Source organism: Abramis brama, assembly GCF_963993115.1.
Source record: "Abramis brama genome assembly, chromosome: 10".
NCBI lineage: Eukaryota > Metazoa > Chordata > Actinopteri > Cypriniformes > Leuciscidae > Abramis > Abramis brama.
In genome coordinates this window covers 30,309,511-30,328,651 of record NC_139972.1, presented here as the reverse complement: position 1 = coordinate 30,328,651, position 19,141 = coordinate 30,309,511, and the positions used below count along the sequence as shown (strand labels likewise).

At 37.5% G+C, this 19,141-nt stretch overlaps 1 protein-coding gene across 4 annotated transcripts in view; it reads left to right on the top strand.

Annotated features, from left to right (window-relative positions):
• The first annotated feature begins 4,136 nt into the window (after positions 1-4,136).
• Positions 4,137-19,141, top strand: part of robo1 (roundabout, axon guidance receptor, homolog 1) — a 285,568-nt gene continuing 270,563 nt past the window's right edge. For all 4 annotated transcript variants that reach the window (XM_084127208.1, XM_084127206.1, XM_084127207.1 and 1 more), the window contains exon 1: positions 4,137-4,256. The gene's annotated coding sequence lies outside the window, so the exon portion shown is untranslated. The remainder of the gene's footprint in view (positions 4,257-19,141) is intronic.

The window sequence follows — 19,141 nt, the reverse complement described above, 5'->3', positions numbered from 1 at the left end:
TAGCCACAACTTAACGGAAAAAAGCCACGACACAATGGAAACAAGCCACAATACAAAAGAAACAAGCCACAACACAACAAAATCGTTGTGCTGAAAACGAAGCCAGTCGAATGAAAGAATGCTAACAGAGGACAGAAGTCAGTAAAATGCTGTGAAATTGTAAAGGTGTGACAGTCTCTCACCTGCTTATTACTTATTTCCTTTCAACCACAGAAGTGCCGTGAGTGGGATTTATCGAGCCTCTGCATGGATCAGAATTCTCATGAGGGAGAGGAGCCATTACGGTGCCAGTGTGTGAGGTGCTTCTGACTGATCCATTAAGGTTTGAACTCACACCATGATGTGAGATTTAATGAGACCGTCTTCATGTCAGGGTCTGGGCCTTCCAGCAAAAGAAACTAGACGGGGATTAAAAAAAGAAATACAAAGCGCTAGAGGCAGAGAAGTTCACATTCGAGATGCAAATTCAACTGGGACGTCTGAATCGAAAAGCACAACCTGCTAATATCCGAAGTCTGTCGTCTAACTCTCAAGCGGTTCCACATTTGTCTAAAATTTCCTGGTTTTAAAATCAGATCTGACAATATTTCCATTTAATACCACAGTCTCCTTCTCCAGCTGGCAGAAGTGCAGTAAATGAAAGAAAGGCTTCTCATAGTCACATTACACTTTATCTTCAAAGTGCCGTGAGAGCCCAGATGGAAGAGATCTTGTATTTTGATTGAAATCATCTCATCTCAGCCCATCTGTTTGCTTCCAAGCTTCAACCTTCAGCATGTGTTGCCTTATGCTAAAAGGAAACTCAAAAAAGATTGTTGCAAAATTGTTCAGACTTCATGTTTTGCCAAATTTGATTATTCAAACTGACTTAACAAGGTTACATTTGGGAACCTAAGAATCAAAACACATGGATATCTTGCGTCCAGGTTGTTGTTAATCCAGAACTTGGGTGTCATCTCCATGGACACTCTCGGATGAAAGCCCATCGAGTCATCTGCCGTGAGAACTTATCCGTCTCACCCTCTCCCACTAACCAGCTGTCTAACTAACAGCATGAAGCCAGAATCATTTCCTTTTCTATTTTTTTTTTGCAATGCACTACATGAAGTTTTTAGATGGAAACTTTGTCCCTACAGAAAAGGCCAGGAAATGAGGATTGTGTCCCTGAATAAACTACGGGGGAAACCGAGCAAATATCAGCATGGTGACAACATACCCTTTCTCTCTGAGCAATCCATTTCAATTGCTTAGATCTCTGATTTCGATAGCTATAGGGAGCATTTCAAAGCCTCAAAAAAAAAGAAAAAAAAAAAGAACAACAAATGTGTGTGGAAGTCCATTCTGACTGCTATTGTAATGCCCTTGACCACTGTTTTTTACCAACTGCTGTCTAGTACACCTGCCCGCTGCTCTGCCAGTCTGCTTGGCAGATTTTCCAATTGTTTACATGCATGCAAATCAGTTTTTTATGCATCCAAAATAACCTTTTGTTCACTCATAATCACACGACATCAATAACTGTCATCTGAAGCTTGAAGAAACAACTCACTTACAGCACATCAATTTCAAGACTGTTATTTTGTCCGGAATTATTTATTTATTGGGACTTTTAGAGTTTTTTTCTGGCACTCTTTATTAGGCTCATCAAATTTCTTAGGAGAATCTCGCTTTGAGAGACACGGTATTACTGATATTCGCACTCATCCATCATTTTGGCTTGACAACGTGAAAACACAGAGACCTTGAAAGTAATTACTCAATAATGTAGTTACAGCTGCCTAATGTGAGAGACTCAAAACTGAAGCTCTGATGAAGGTTTTAATCACAGGCGAAGGGAGCGCTGCTCGCAGACTGACCTGCCTTTGGGGTCGCCAAACATTAGACGGGATGGAGTGTCTCTCTATATTGTCAGATGACTTGAGTGGCAGCGCATTGGAAACGACGGGCGTCCCTCCCAGTCCCTTTGGACGTGACCCCACTCCTACAACGGTCAGCCTTGGTAAATGTATGGCGTGGGTGGCTGGAGCACAAAGGTCTGTTTAATTCTGTGTGGATCGCTTGGTCCTGCCAGTGAATGACAAGTCGGTGTTCCTAAATGCCAAGTATCTTTAAATGGGTTGACCATATGACAAATAAACAACTTCATGTTGCGGACAAAGATATGTGGAAGTGTGAATGTTTGAATGGAGATTAATAACTTAAATGTCTGTTCATATTGCATGTTTGATTTAGGAGTCACGCTTCTAATTTCGGATCTCCACGCCTATGATTAATTACCACCTAGAGTTTGGAAATAACACATTCAAATAAAGACCGGTAACCTGTACTTTCAATGTATGAGAAGGACCACATTATTTAATATACAAAATTATAGAATTATAATTTTGATACTCATGACAGTTCCAAAGAAGACACAATTCAAAATCACTGTCAAATCTTGAAGCTGATATGGTACAATGATTACTGACACTCAGGAGTAACTAATATTCAGTGCAAGAATATGGAAAATTGTACACAGGCAATAAAACCCACTTAACTATGGCAAAATACATATATTGTGTATTAACAATAGCAATGTGATAAAATATGTTTAATAATAGTTTACTAGAACAACTGTAGGGCATGTACGGTTGCCAAGCAATGTAGCAACTTCTATCAAATTCAACTGATGGGAGGTCATGTGCCAATTTTAGCTATTTTACAATGGATTTGAAAGTAGTTCAATGAATCAGAATCTTTTTGGGGAAAATGTACAACTTCAATAAATGGATTACGAGGTCAATGAATGAATGAATTAATGAAAAATTTAGAAAATAAATTGGATGAATTTTAATGCAGACTTAAATACTGAATGCAAATATGCTGGTGCACCTACAGTATTTCAGCTAGCCTATTTAACTGCATAAACAACAACATAAGTCAAAACTTGTCTTTCTGAAGAAAAAACTATAATCTATAGCCTACTTTTACAAAAGCAATAAATCACACTTAATAAAACAACTTTAACTTCAGCAAAAACACATAGGCCTGGTTTCACAGACAGGGTTTAGATTAAGCCAGGATTAGGCGTTAGTTCAATTACGACATAGTCGTTTTTACAAATGTGCCTTAGAAAAAAAAAGATTACTGATGTACATCCTGAGACAAAACAATACTGACATATTTTAAGATACGTCAGTGCATGTTGCTTTCAGTTAAAACAGCTCAAACATGCATTTTAGTCTGGGACTAGGTAACCCTTAGCCTACTTATCGCTTGACAGCAGGTCAATGTTCAATTAACTGTTAACTATTAATTTTGTTATTCATAATAATCAGAATAATAAAATCATCTACTGTGTAATTTGGTTCATTATCCGAACTGTTCGTTGTACATCCGAACTACTGATGAAACTGGGTAGCCCACCTGTAATCGATGGTCTTGTCTGCTAAATATTCGGCCTTACCTTTGTCGCGCGGTAGACCATAAAGGGAGGAATCACCCGGATGTAAGGCACACGACGTTAGTTTGTAAACAATAACTTAATATTAGTTGGAGCAGAGCGTTTGATTGGACACATATCCGTCTAGTGCAAGATGAGTCATCAATATTGCAGCTACGGTTTTCCTTAAGGTAAATTTGGAGTAGACACTCGCATATTCTACATTTCCTCAGAGAGCAGACGAGACATGAACCAAAAGCCATAAAACTCTTATTTTGATTAACTATATTGGGATGTTTAAATCCGAACTATCCTTTTTTTTAATTTAGATTGTTTTACAGCTTCGAGTTTACATCTTATAGCCTATGACTGAGCTGTCACTGAAATTCTTTATAATTGATTGCATTTGTACTTTCGGGTAAATTAATAGTAAAAAGGAAGAAAACATATTCGGGATTTTATAATGCAATGCTCGCAGTGCAGTGACTGAAAGTTCAGTGGCGCTGCGGTTCAGCTTTAGGACCCGGGGAGGCAGAGCGCAGTGACAGCGCGTGGACAGATCTGCTTTACCGCACACGCACCGCATCAGCAGCGCGTGAGAGCGCGGCAAAAAGACACTATCCACCGGTACACTCCGGTGCTCGACTGGCTCTTTTTTTTCCTGTGTGGCTGAACTGCCATAAACTAAAGCTCACCTTGTTTCCCAGCGCATCTAAATAAACCCCAGCTGCTGACCATCCTTTGGAAAGTTACGCACGGCTCATTGGAGAGATGGAAGAGTAGTTGCACTTCTGTTCTTGGAATTATCAAGCATCGTCTGTGATCAGGAAAGTGGGTAAGACATTCTCTTTTCATTATTGCGTTTTAAAGCTTTGTGCACTGAAGCCTCTCAGTCAACCAGCAGAAAGAATGTCGTGTATTCTGTGTGATTTTCCCAAACAAGTTTTATACAAAGTGTCCAATTCAGCCCAAAGGGCTGTGTGCATGGACGAACTTCCTATTGGCCATGTATTGCACGCAACAGAGCGACAGTCTGGGCGAAAAATAATATTTAATAGAAGCTTGTGAAGTGCTGTAATGCGTTAGGATTTAAAGTATGTACCACCCTTAAGAAGGATGCTGATGGTTTCATGCTGGATTCAAGACTGTTCTGAGTACAAGTTCATTTTATTGAAAGAAAAGTGTGATTTTTTTTTTTTTTTTTTGCATGCAATAATTTGATCAAGTAAAATGTGATATATATATATATATACCCAGAGACAGTTGTGATTCTATTTGAAAGTCTTATAGCATCTACAGTGAAAGTGAACCACACAGTCTCTTTGGCCCTGAGATCAGAATTTTGCTTAGACTTGCATTGAGCAGAATGGACAGGGTGGACTGCTGAAACAGCGTACAATCACACAGCTTATTGGCGATCAGCTTTTTAACCCTCATGTTCTGTAATTTTTCACATCTTTTCCTCTAAACTAATTAAACCCCAACAGACAGACATTATTGAAGCTTTAGCTTGCAGTTTCACCATAGGCATGGACTTTTCAGAATAGTAACTATGCGTGTTATTTGGGCTTTAATCAATTTGAATCCATTCGAAAACTCAATGCAATTTTGGTCTCTGTGGGAGTAAAATATTTAAAGTTTTTTTAAATCATAAATTATGTTACTTATCATAAAATTATGAGTGTTAACTAGGTATATAAATATATTCAGATTTAGTTATTTAAACCACATTGCACTCATAAAAAAGGGAGCTGACTCTGGTGCTGAAAGCATGCATGCGTTCAACTCAATCAGAGAAAGCCTGATTTGAGGTTGAAATCTTGTTTATAGTCAGTCCCTACCAAATTTTAAGTTCGCATCTGATACGTCAACCTATTTTTGAGCTATTAAAAGGGGCTTGGGGTCAGACAGAGCATGAGAACAGTCCTCATTGTGTTGAAGTGAGAGCCGTCCCCTGCTGAAAGTTTCAAAGAACAGCCAGGTGTGCTCGGAATACATAAATGTATTTTTAACGGGTACCGTCCTTCATAAATGTATGAAATGGAGAATACTTCCATGAATTAATCATCTCTCTCAACGTGCCGCGTTTGTTTAATCCAGTGATTGTAATACAGTCTTTTGTACTGTGCTGCGCTATGCCCAAGAGAAATCAACCCTTGTGGTTTTTTCAATAAAGCTGAAAATATTTCAAATTAGAAAAATGCATGACCTGGTACAGTTCATTGTATATGTAATCAAGCCTAAATTAAAATCGATGGCGAGAACGAGAAGACGTTGAGCTTTTCAGATTGAAAGTCTTTTCTAATCACAGTGAATGAAAAGCATCTTCATCAAAGATCAACATGCATTTTCTTTGTAAGAGTATGAAACAATCCATGCTTTCAGAAAAAAAGAAAAAAAAGAAAAGTGGAACAGATGCCACCAAAGTGATTGTAAAGCCTCTCATGACATTTTCATGTGTGTGCATGTGTGAACCACGCAAGACATAAGGTCTCTAAGGTATTTGGGCTGTCAATTTGATCTCATTTAGCATTGTTATGCAGCCAGGTGCTGTAATTTAAAATTCAGCGTTCCAACACACTCTTCATTTGATGATAAAGTACTTTTTGGTGCCCTTTTTTTTTTTTGGTGCCTCTCTAGGGGTCCTTTGGCAGCCCAGTAAAGTGTGACTATTTTTAAGTCCTATGAATTGTATTACTCATGGGTTTCGATTAAAAACTGAATTTGAGGGTTCTGAGGGAAGCAGGTGGACCAGTGGTCTGTAAAATACTCTATTTCTTGCTTGTATCTGGGCTCTTTAGGTGGCTGGACCCATGCGTGACCTCCATAATGTCATGTGATTCCCCTCAGTGAGTTCTTCGCTGGCATGCCAATTTCTAGACAGCGTTGCTCGATAGACAGTTCTGGACCAGAGCCAAAGTCGCTAGATTGCCATCTCTTCTTCTATCTCTTTTTTTTTTCTTTCGTTCTACTGTGTGCAGGTCCGTGGGAGTTCTGACAGGAAATGCGTGACGGAACAGCCTTTGCTTGGCTGGTGGTGTTTGGAAATATAATTTTGCAATCTGACATACACTACGTGGCCAAAAGGATGTGGACACCCCGTTATAACTGAACGATTTCATCTTAGTCCTTTAGTTCTAGATACATCTTAAGGCTATGTATGCAATAGCCACTCTGATGAAAATTTATTGGCCAATATTGTAAAATAATTTTATTTTCATTTTGAGTAAATGTTGAATAATTTAGTTAATTTCAGCTAGTTTGTGTACAAGCTATCCTTGAATTTTGTTTTGTACTAAAATTTAAATTGAACTAATACAGCAGAATAATAATTTTGTGAAATATTATTACAATTAAAAATGAATTTTATTTTAATATATTTTAAAATGTAATATATTTCTGTGATCAAAGCTGGATTTTCAGCATTATTACTGCAATCTTCAGTGTCACATGATCCTTCAGAAATCATTCTATGATGATTTGATTCTCAAGAAACATTTCTGATTATTATCAATGTTGAAAACAGTTGTGCTGCTATTTTGTGTAAACAGTATCACTTTTTTATTTTTCTTCAATAAATAGAAAATTTAAAAGAACAAACTTTAAAATGCATACACAATGCATACATTTTGCTTAATGTAAAAGTCTTTACTGTAAAGTCTTTACTGATTTTGATCAATTTAATGTATCCTTTCAGAATAAAAGTATTAATTTATTTTACGCGTAAGTTTAAAATATTTTAACTGACCCCCCAGGGTGAGTTTTTTCAAGGCGACCATTATTTTAGAACGTTCCCCCTTAATGTTTCCATGGCGACGCGTCACGCTTGTCATGTGATACACCGCAGCCAAAATAACACTGTATGATAGATGTCTCGCTTTTATATTGTTTTTCCTTTTTTATTCAAAATATTCACAAACTTGCTTACCATGTCAACAACTATCTGATATTCCGATTCTCAAGTACGTGTAAGTGAGTGTGTGTTGTCGTTTAAAAACCTTTATAAATAATCTTGATCTTGATCTATAACGTGAGATGGGCGCCGCCATGTTAGTTCAGAGAGTCCTGTCAGTCGGATTTACAGCACTTGAATTCATCAGTTTCTCCCGAAATACATGTAAGAAAGTGGCCAGTGAACTGTGAGAAGAATAGAGTAAACTTTATGGTTACTTCCATAAATACTGCAGAGAGAGAGAGAGAGAGAGAGAGAGAGAGAGAGAGAGAGAGAGAGAGAGAGAGAGAGAGACTCCCGTAGCAGATCTAGGCAGGTGGTGCTGGGGAGGTGGGCGGCTAGAATAAGAATTTGCATAGCACGCAGAGTTAGTTTATTTGTTTGGATGCATCGTGGTTATAAAGGGAAGTAGTAATAGATATGTGAAATCGATTGGCTGTGGAAGTTACATAGAAACGACCAATCAGAACACAAATAGAGTTTCATGGCTGAGCTATTCATACGGTCAACCACTACAGAACCTAACGTTGAAATGGTCACATAGCATCATGGATCTTTTACGGAAATGTCGATTTAAGCTGATTTGTCAGCTTGAGAAGTTGTAACATTGGTGAAAAAGTTCTGTATTGATTCTATGTATGAATAAAGTCATAATACAATGGTTGAAACAGGTGAAAATGCTCTGATGTAAGACATCTGCTGACAGAGTTAGATGTCTGCTGAGAGAGCCAAATTACAAGGTTTTTGCTGACACAATTGCTCCACACTGTTTACTAGCAAGCTTGTGACACAGGAGTCAAAAATCACAATTGTCTTTGTAGTGAAAATAAATATTACATTGGACTAAGGTTTTAACGTAATACCAAGTGAATGAAGAAATTAGTCTGAAGATTTTGAAGTTAATTTCTGGCAAATGATATCGCATGTAGATGAAGATGTGTGTATCATACACTTAAAAGATGTAAAAAGTCATTGCATGTGGTACTGGAAAAGGCAATCAGGCCATTTCACTGCAATTTGTTGCATTTCATGTGTACAAGTGGCTAATTATAGAGAATTATAGATAATTGTATGCCATCAACTTTGTTGCAACAGTTCTTTCTATGTTGACAATGTCCATAAAGAAATAATTTACTCGTTGCATACACATATTCTTTGCACAAAACCAAATTAACCTCTGATGGATGAAAACCGCTAATTTTATGTTAATCTCACGTCCATAGCATGTGGTTTATGCCCATAAGTAGCTGGTTTGGGGATCAGCGGTTGGAAAGCAAGAGGTGGTTCTTGAGCGAAGGAGTGTTAACATGAATTGTATCATCGTTCAACACCTGTCTGCGCTTGCATCCACAGCCACACGGCCGCCATGCCCCTTGCCACTTCCGATCCGTTTCTTTTGCCCTTTTCTTGGATAAACGCACGCAATCCAGAGAGGAACGCAACTCCAGCCCTCACGGCAAATCTGAAGCTTATCACTGAAATTGGATTTTAGCTTGGCCAGTGGGGACGTGCTGATACAGTCTGGCCCTGGACCGTGGGGGTTAAATATCGTACAGTGTCTGAGGATTTAGAATTGGAAATGGAAATTTAGCAGTTCCACAAAAGCGGTGCACACTGTATAGTCTGTTCCAAGGAAATTACTGGTTATCAGTGGACTTATCGTTGAACAACTGCAGACCTGAATAGCCTATGGCTGTTAATAAATCTCCATCTCTCTCTCTTTCTCTGCTCTTCGCCCGCTCTTTGGGGAATTGTGAAGATAGATTATTTGTTGCGCATGTGGATGTGATCAGATGTCCTCTGGGTAGGTTTTCTTGAATTGTTTCCTGTCTTGTAGTGCTGTCCGCAGGCAGCACTGTGTGTGTGTGTGTGTGTGTGTGACAGATGTCAGAGACCTGGTTCCATGACCCTTGTGTAAGTGTGTAATCTAGTGGGAAGACCTGACAGGTCGTAGCCCTCACCCTGACGTAGAGAAGAGCCACACATTCTATCAAGACATTAAACAAACTAACAGAATGTTACCTCAGTGTTCATTGTGAGAAATGAGCAGGTAGTTCTAGTTAAATAATACATGACTACACATTCTCCTACTTTCCCTGACCCTAGTAACTACTTCACCAAAAATATTTATTCAGTCTCATGTCATTCTAAATGTCATAGTTAAAAACATTTGGGGTCGGTAAGATTTTTTAAAATGTTTTTAAAAGAAGTCTCTTATTCTCACCAAGGCTACATTTATTTGATCAAAAATGCAGTAAAAATAGTAAAAAAATTAAAAAAAATTAAAATGAAATTAATTTTTTGTGTTGCAAAGCTGAATTTTCAGCATCATTACTCCAGTCTTCAGTGTCACATGATCCTTTAGAAATCATTCTAATATGCTGATTTGATGTTCAACAAATGTTTCTTGTCATTATCAATGTTGCAAACAGTTGTGCTTCTTAATATTTTTTGTGGGAACCGTGATGAATAAAAAGTTCAAAAGAACAGCATTGTATTTGAAATATAATGTAAGTCTTTACTGTCACTTTTGACCAATATAATGCATCCTTGCTCAATAAAAGATTTCTTAAAAAACAAATCTTACTGACCCCAAACTTTTGAATGATAGTGTAGATCTTTTCCATCTAGATGGTTCATAGACTCAGTGAACACAAAAGAAGAGAATGCATAGAGAAGGCTAAAAAGAACTATAAAGTGCATTTTCCTTTGCAATTCATGAATCAAATAGAGTTTATTATAGGTAGGTTTGACATAATGATGTCTGGTCACGAGACACATGAGAACCAATGATGCCTAACATTAATAAAGTCAAATATGTAGCTCTTATTACTTTAGTAGTCCATTTCAGAGCTTTGACAGAGAGGAAGAGAGCAACTTAAATCACAGAAAGCTATTATTTGACTTAGACTATAGTGCACAGGTCGTATGGCCCAATTTTGGGGATTTTTTACTCCTTTTTTGAGCATACTCAAATAGTAAAGCATGACAGTAGCAATGTCATGGGTTTCGCTTCCCAATGATTGTATAAAAAATGCATACCTTGAAAGCCAAATGCATAAATGTACATTTTAGCAGACATAGTCACTATGAACTGTTATTGTATAGAAAAGAGCTTTCAAAAGCAGCTTACATGTTTGAAATGACATTGGGGAAATAAATAATGACAAAATTGTAATTACTGGGTGAATTATTCCTTTAACCTCACCGCTAACCATTGTAGAAATTAACATTTTTGAATGTTACATTATGAAATGCAATGCAATTAAATGAATAATTAATTAATTCAGAGGAATGAATTTAACGAATGCTCGTTATGTTTTTAATAGTTTATAAAATATATTCAACACATATCGTTTGAATCCTCTAAGCTGACATATCCTAGTCATTATCCGCTTGTATTTTATTGTAGCCTTTGGCGAGGCCCACAGCATCACCGTGAGGGATGTGACTGCAAAGTCATCACACTAAGCATTGAGAATATCATAACAGCATCAGCGGACACCCTACAAACATCAACGATTCAGAAAAAGAAGTCCCCGTTTTTTTTTCATTTGTATCCTCAGCCGTGTGGTGTTTCATAATTTAGCAGGTTTTAATGTCATAAAACAGCTTGGGGCTCAGCGGGGGGCTGGGGAGATAATTGGGGTGTTTTTCATCTTCACTGGTTCTTAAATGTGCTTTTTAAGTCAGGACTTTTCCTGTGGCCCATGTGAAGTACAGCCAGCGCTTCTCATGTCGGTCTCTGGAGGGGAAGGGAAGGGGGTCACTTCAGTAGGTGCTTTTCTCTTTCTACAGTCAGGCACAGATTGAAAGAAGCCACTCTGACGTCTGTCATTATGTCAGGCATTAAAAATGTCAGTTTTACCATAAAAATGGGGATTATTGTAATGCAGTTTCGGCACAATGAACTGTGCAGTTACGGACTAGTTGTGCGTGATGATGTTGAATGTTGCGAATGTGCTTATAATTGCAAACAGAAATTTGCAATTATAATCATTTTGATTATTTTAATATGTTCCTTGAAGTTTTTTTCCCCAAAAAACATAATTTACTGACAAAGCATTACATTTACAGACAAAGCAGATCAAATACAGTTAGCTGCTTCATCTTTCAACAAACGTTTCTTTGCGAACTCTCCGTTACACTGTGCTTCTTCTGAAGTCTGTACAAAGATGTGTGTGTATGTCAGAAACTGAACATCTGTATACTGTATCCGGTGTAGACAGCATCAGTGATTATAATGGGTTCTATTCGGGGTTTGAAATGAACTTTTTCACTCACCGGACAATTTGGCTACTAAATTTTTAAGTTACCGGCCATTCAGAACTTCTACTAGCAAAAAAATAAATAATAATAATAAAATAAACTGGATTAAGTAAGTAACAGCTTATATGTATATATATATATATATATATATATATATATATATTCCTCCCTTCCTCTTTCATCCTCATCCTTTTCACCAAAAATGTGTTTTAGGTGAACAGATCAAAGTACAAAGAACATAAAAAATGTAGGATGTTGGAAAATAACAAAATAAAGCTATTGCTTTAAAGGTCCAGTTCTTCGTGGTCCCATGTTTCAAACTTTAGTTAGTGTGTAATGTTGTTGTTAGAGTATAAATAATATCTGTAAAATTATAAAGCTCAAAGTTCAATGCCAAGCGAGATATTTTATTTAACAGAAGTCGCCTACATCGAACGGCCCGTTTGGACTACATCCCTCTACTTCCTTCTTTAATGACGTCACTAGAACAGTTTTTTGACTAACCTCCGCCCACAGGAATGCTCCCTCAACTCTACCGAAATTCGTTTATGTACTTGCGTACTTCTTATAACTTACTGTGTTTACTCAGCTCTTACGGTGATTTTCTGAAGTAAAACTGACGCGTCATCTTTTGTGTGATGTACAATAAACTTAATTAAACTCATCAGTATATGTTTGATCATCATTCGGACCTGGTCCGAAACAGCAGACTTGTAGGCTATTAATAAATAATGGATACATACAAGCAGATGACAAATACGTTATAATAACCTTAATTAAACTACTAAACTATACCTGTTCCATCTCTATACAGCACTCTGACTCTGTAGGCATTATTGTCCGACTCGAAATGAACAGTGTTACTAAGAGTTTCTGATATTATCATCATTCCGTGAGATGAAATTGTCCTGAGAGACTGAGCGCGAGCTCATGAAGCTCCGCCCCCTGGGTCGTCCAGCAGCAGCTTATTTGCATTTAAAGGGCACACACTAAAACAGCGCGTTTTTCTGAGCCCCAAAAAATGACAATTTAAACATGCTGTAAAAAATGATCTGTTGGGGATTTTGAGCTAAAACTTCACATACACACTCTGGGGACATCAGAGACTTATTTTACATCTTGTGAAAAGGGGCATAATACGGGACCTTTAATGCAAATGAACAAGCGCGCCGTTATTTGTTGGCGGAGTGACAGGCATGTTTAAGCAAGCCAGATATGAGCAGATTCTGTGCAACGCTGTATTTCATATATCATGATGACTCACAAGTTGAGTATTTGCGCTAAATCTGTGCAGATTTGGCTTATACGAACTTCCCCAGCAAAGTGCGTAAACATAATAAGTAACCTGCCAAATTGGCAAGTGATTTGACAGCGTTACCCGCCACAGTTGATTTTTACCCGCACTTGGCTGGTTGGCGGATGTTAATTTCAAACCCTTGCTCTTAGTGCGATGCGACACTCGCATCAGGTGTGTGCAAGTGTCAGCTGTTAAGCGACTGAATGCCTGTGGGCGGGGCCTATGATGCGATGATTCGTTGATGTCTTCATATGGTCATATGGACATCATCACAAGTGGTTATAAGAATTACAAAAATCAACATTGTCATCGTGAAAAATGAAAGGTTCTTTACAACAGACTCAAGGATGATATATGTTTTCGAAGCCTTTGTTTTCAAAGGTTTTGACACTTTCTTAAATGAAGTAAAAAGGAACTTTATATCAGATGACAACATTCTAAAATTGGTATTACAGTGACTGTTTCTGGCTTTGTGAAGATGAAATGTACCCAGGAGACAAAGTAATAATACAGTATTATGAAGATTAACACCCTTAGAATGAAAATCAAAAAAAAAAAAAAAAAAGATAGATTATGTAATTTGTGTCTATAGGCACGTGGTTCGGCTCGTGTGCACTGTAGTAAAAGAAAGCGTATGTGCAAAGTGACATCGCCAACTACTTTTCTGGAAAATACAGTGTTTTCAGCCGCTTTAACAGATCTGTGTGAACGGGGATTGTTTTGATGACGTTGTCATCTGTGCAAAGAAAAAACGTTTCTGTTTTTAGCACATCGTTGTCATGTAAACGTACCCTCAAACTATTAACTTGCAGGATGTTTTATTGGTACTAAAACCTCTTATATGTCAAGGCAAATGTGATTAATCATGTCATGACCCCTTTAATGAATTAGGCCAGCAATTGTGGTTGCTGGCATGTTCTGGGTGGTTGGCAGGTCGTTTCTTGCAGGACCACCCCCAAGTCTCTATATACGACTTGGGACCCTCCTTAAATGCATATTTATTGTTGTTCACCAGTTTTAGCAAATTAATAGTGAAATTCATATTCACAGCACAATCAGAGTTTGACTAAAACAGATTTTTAGAACAGCTTATATGTTGTTTGTACTGCTATGTGTCATTTCTGAGAGCATGAAATGAATGCAAACTCCTTTGTGCATGTGTGCGCCATCTGCAGTGGTTCGTGCTTCACGCCACAGTTCATGTGTCAAACAGGGCTAGACATCATTTCTACCAGGCTTGTGTGTGCATTCGATTTGAGAGTGCCTTTTAAATTCCAATTCAGTTCCTGAATTTGAACTCAGATTGCAGAACTGTGTTTGAATGTAAAGAAGCAGAATTAAAAAGAATGGAAATTCAAAGAAATTCAACCGTAATTTTTAACTAGATGAAATCATTTTATTAGCTTGATGAAACCATGTGTGAAACTTTAAAATGGCCTCACGTAGATAAATAGATAGATAGATAGATAGATAGATAGATAGATAGATAGATAGATAGACAGACAGATAGACAGATATACAGATAGATAGATAGATGGACACAGAGGATAGATGGATGGATGAATGATGGATAGATTGATTGATTGCTCTTCCTGTCATTCCAGTACAACTTCCTGTGGGGTGTGGCCAATTAAAATTAAATATAAAAGGGACTAAATATTTAATTTGAATTTTTCACAAAGTCATTTTTCAACTGTTAACATATGTGACAGAAATATACTATAATTATATTCAGTCACAACTTTGATTGGTAGATAATTGATTTATCAGTAATATCAGTTGGTTATTATTGGCAGTCCCATAATTTCCAGCCATCCATACCCAAATGTATCCCCATTACATTTTTGTATGCCAGACTTTTTCTCTTTGGCTTAGAGTAAATATTTGCTCATCAACTTTGCCTTTCTTATAATTAATGGAGAACACAATGGATACACAAATGCTCTGCCAACTGGCGCTCATGAATTTCCTAACTGCTGCAATAACAATCAACTGTCATAATAGCAATGCACCAAACATTAACTCCGAATTATAATGACAAACACTGTTTTCCAAATCCTAACTAGCCTCGCTGCCAGTAGGAGACACTTCGGTTAGTCAGTGTGCCAGTTTGTAGTGCAAATGACATAGCGGTCTGGGATTTTTTTTCCAGTTTGTTGGCATGGAAACTAGTTTCTACAAAGCCTTTAAACATTGCATACTGGGTTTTGTGGTCACTTGCTTCTTTATAACTCACTTGCATGTTTTGGTTGGATATCCTTTACTGTTCACCAATGACTCAGTTCGGGCTCTGGCTGCCAATTGGATCTCCATGTAAATTTCTGCTCCCAAATCTTATCAAAACTCTGTTAGGCTGCATGCTGCCAGGTTGGCGTTTTTAAAATTAGACTCGCAGTGATGCTTCAGCTCTTCAAGACACACATGCGCAGTCGCATGCTAACACGGCCGCGGCAGTGAATCACAGTTTTATTTGAGACAATAGAGTTTGATGTGACAGGTGTACTGTGCAAACCCGTAAGTCATCCATCAAATCCAAACCAGTCAATGTAACCCTTTCTTCAAGGTCAGCAATATTTAAAGCACAGCCAGCAGTCAGAAGAGAACATTATTTAGCTGTTGAGTTTAACAGGTACAGCAGTATTAGTAACACATTGAAGTACTTCATTATCTTGCATAGAATTGTCCTTAATTTGTAATATTCTAGAAAATGATTTGAAATGTTTGCATGCACCAAAAACATTTATGTGAATTTTGTGCATGGACTCAGAGCAAGTCCACAAAAATCCATATATGTTGGGACAGAATCCCCAATAAAGTTTACATGAAAAGGTTTTTATGGGAAATGCTTGATCCTGATTGGTCAAAAGCACAATTCTGGTCAAACATTTTTATTTTTATTCAGCAAGGATGCATTAAAGAAATCAAAAGTAACAGTAAAGACATTTATAATGTTACAAAATATTTCAAGTAACCTTTCTATTCATTAAAGAATCCTGAAAAAAAATGCATTATGGTTTCCACAACAATATTAATCAGCAAAACTTTTTTTAATATAACAATAGGAAATGTTTCTTGAGCAGCAAATCATCATATTAGAATGATTTCTGAAGGATCACGTGACAATGAAGACTGGAGTAAAGATGCTGAAAAATCAGCTTTGCATCTCAGGAATAAATTACATTTCAAAATTCAAATAGAAAATGGTCTCGTCGTCATAGATAAAGATCACTAGCTTGATGTAGAAGAATGAGATTTAGTGCTTTTGTAGACCAAGCACAAGACAAGAGAAGATGAATTGAGGAGCATGCATTGAGATCAGAGCGAATATGGGTCCTTAGGTTATTGATGCGACGTGTCAATAGTTACTGATTGACTTGGAAATTGTTCTCAGGCCATTTGCATGCGAGTTTAAATCAGAGACTAACAAAGAACAAAGGTTTGGGTTAAAGGTCAGGTCAGGATTGTGGGTGGAATTGTTATTCCATCCATCTTTTTCTCAGGCACAAAGATGGTGTCCCGGACACTTCCAATATTTCGCCTTTCTCACTTAATGGCACATCATATGACACTTGCTACTCAAAATTTGTCATTATAATGAATGTTCCTCTGTCTGACAAATAGTTCATTGCCCTGAGGTTCTGGACAGACGTCAATTTCTGTTTGTTAATGGTTGGTTTTAATGTCCCCCCTCTGTCTCTCTCCTCTCAGGGTGAGTTGATGGGACCATCCTGCCATTTGTCTTTAATTACCCCCGGTGTACATCACCCAACATATCCCAGCAGGCTCTGGCAGGGATGCTATTATTTTACTACTGGCCTCAAGACAGCGCTGGGTTTTTGAGCGACACCTCTGTAAACAGTCCAGTTGTGTCTGGTTGCCAGACTTTCTGACTTGCGACATTTAGTCTGGCCCTGTTTGTAGCTTTTTCTGGCCAAGAGACTGTTTGGCCGACATGTGAAGTGATAGCTTTGCTTTTACAAGCCACTTAGAGGCAGGTTTATTCCAACTGGATTAAATACCGCAACAACAGGCCGGCATTGAAAAATGAATTCTTCAGTAGTCTTCAGGAACAACTTTAAAGTAAATTTCAAACAAAATAGCTTTACAATCTATTACATATTCGGTGATTGCTGAAAAGTGATCCCATGTGTATTTGTATGTATTTTTACATAAATTGTGTTACAAATTCAAAAATTGCCACCTCAAGATGCTTTACGACACGTTGGCTATCGTCACAGATTGCGACATGCCATGTTTTGGGCGATGTGTGCATTTGAATGAGAAATGCGAGCCTTCACGAAGTGGATCGGGATAAGATCTTCAGCAATTAATAACTTAAATTCTGCTCTGTGCCTCAGATAAAACTGTTAGGTTACACTTTATTTTAAGGTGTCATTGTTACAGTGTAATTATATATTTAAGTACTGAGGAATATTAAGCAACTACATGTACTTACTATAGGGTTAGGGTAGGATTAGGATTTGGTTGAGGGTTATTTGCATATAATTATGCATAATTTACTGTAAAATAAAGTGTTACCAACTATTATATACCACCAGAGTGGCATGGACCGTAATTTATATTTTATTATTTGAATTTGATATGACATCAGTGTTATTTTAGTTTTATTTATTTACTATTATAGTGTTTTATTACTATTTGGAATTAGCTTTGATTTTTAAGTTTTAGTCTTTTTCTTTTTGTTCTATCATTTATTTTAGTTTTCATTTATTTTAGTTTTATAGTTTAGTAATTTTAGTACTTCAACTTATTTTCAGTAAGTTGCCAAAGCAGCATTTTTCAATGTTTGTTTTTTAGGTTAAAGTTTTTCTTTTTAAATGTAATATTTTATTTCATTTCAGCTTTATTTCAATAAATAAAAAGTATTTTTAATAGTTAATTTTTTTTCACTGTTTGACATCCACTGACTAGTTGATCAAAACAGTCATTGCTCGACTTGATCACAACTGTTTTTGCATAAAGTCAGTCAATTTTTCCATGCATTATGCAGTTATGGGTGGTGTATGAAATGAAGCCGCGCCTTCGTCCAAACCACGCCCCCAAAAGCCACACCCTCAACCAGTTTTCCAAAGGAGGTGTCCCGCCATAGACGCCCAAGGTCAGCATTCACCTTGAAGCCATTACTGACGTCCCTCCCTCCCCCAGGTTCTTTACAACAAAAAGATTCCTTTCATCCACAACATACTTTAGCAAAGCCCTCCGCCTCCTGTGATGCTTGCAATATTTCCTGCCATGCTCTATTAGGCCCCTTAATGTAGTATTATAACAAACACAACTGAGATTGGCTACACCGGACCCCCATCCGTCTGCCCACGTGTCAGCGAGTCAGAGTCAAACTAAGACGGATGGAGGCCTGCCTCCACCCCAGCTCCTGACCAATGCCTTGGGGCTTCTCCACTTATTGAAATGACCTAATGTAGATTCAGACTCAACGGGGAGGGATATCTATCTATATCAAACTGCAGGAGACAGAATTGCGAGTGTGTGTGTGTGTGTGTGTGTGTGGCGGCTTGTTGAGGAAAGAGTTGGGTTGCTGATGTGTCTTAGTAATGGAAAGCAAAAGAGAAATAACCTGGTGGAACATTAAGCAGGACGCTCGCCTCTGGACACGTCAAATGCACTCATTGAGAACTGGACGTAAGGAGAGATGTGAAGAATGAAGGGGGCAGAGGTCATGCAATGTATATCTGTAACACTATGGGTCATTTCATTCCATATCTTTTATATTGATATGTTTTTTTGCTCATGTCATTGAAGAAATAAATGGTCACATGAAAACGTACATTTTTGTCCTGTTTTGTATTGCCGATGGAGATTGAAGATGTTTGTTTTGTTGCTTTTTGTTGTTTTTCATTGAACAGTTTTTGACTGTCTGAAAGAACTCTATAATAATATTAACAACAGCAGCAATAACAAAAGTCTTGCAGTTTGCAGTGTGTCTTGTATATAGGAAATCAAGGTGCATTGATCTGTGGTGGCGTTTTTAATCGTGTTTCAAATTGATTGTTTCATTCATTTTGTATCAATTCAATGTGACCCTCTAAGGTTGCATTTGGAAATACGTCATAACAAAGTTTCCTGAAGATATCTATATATTTGATTTTGTATTCTGATGAGTGGTTCATTAAGGTCTTATTCAAACATTTGATGTATCCATGTAGTATATGTGATGTTCATTGTT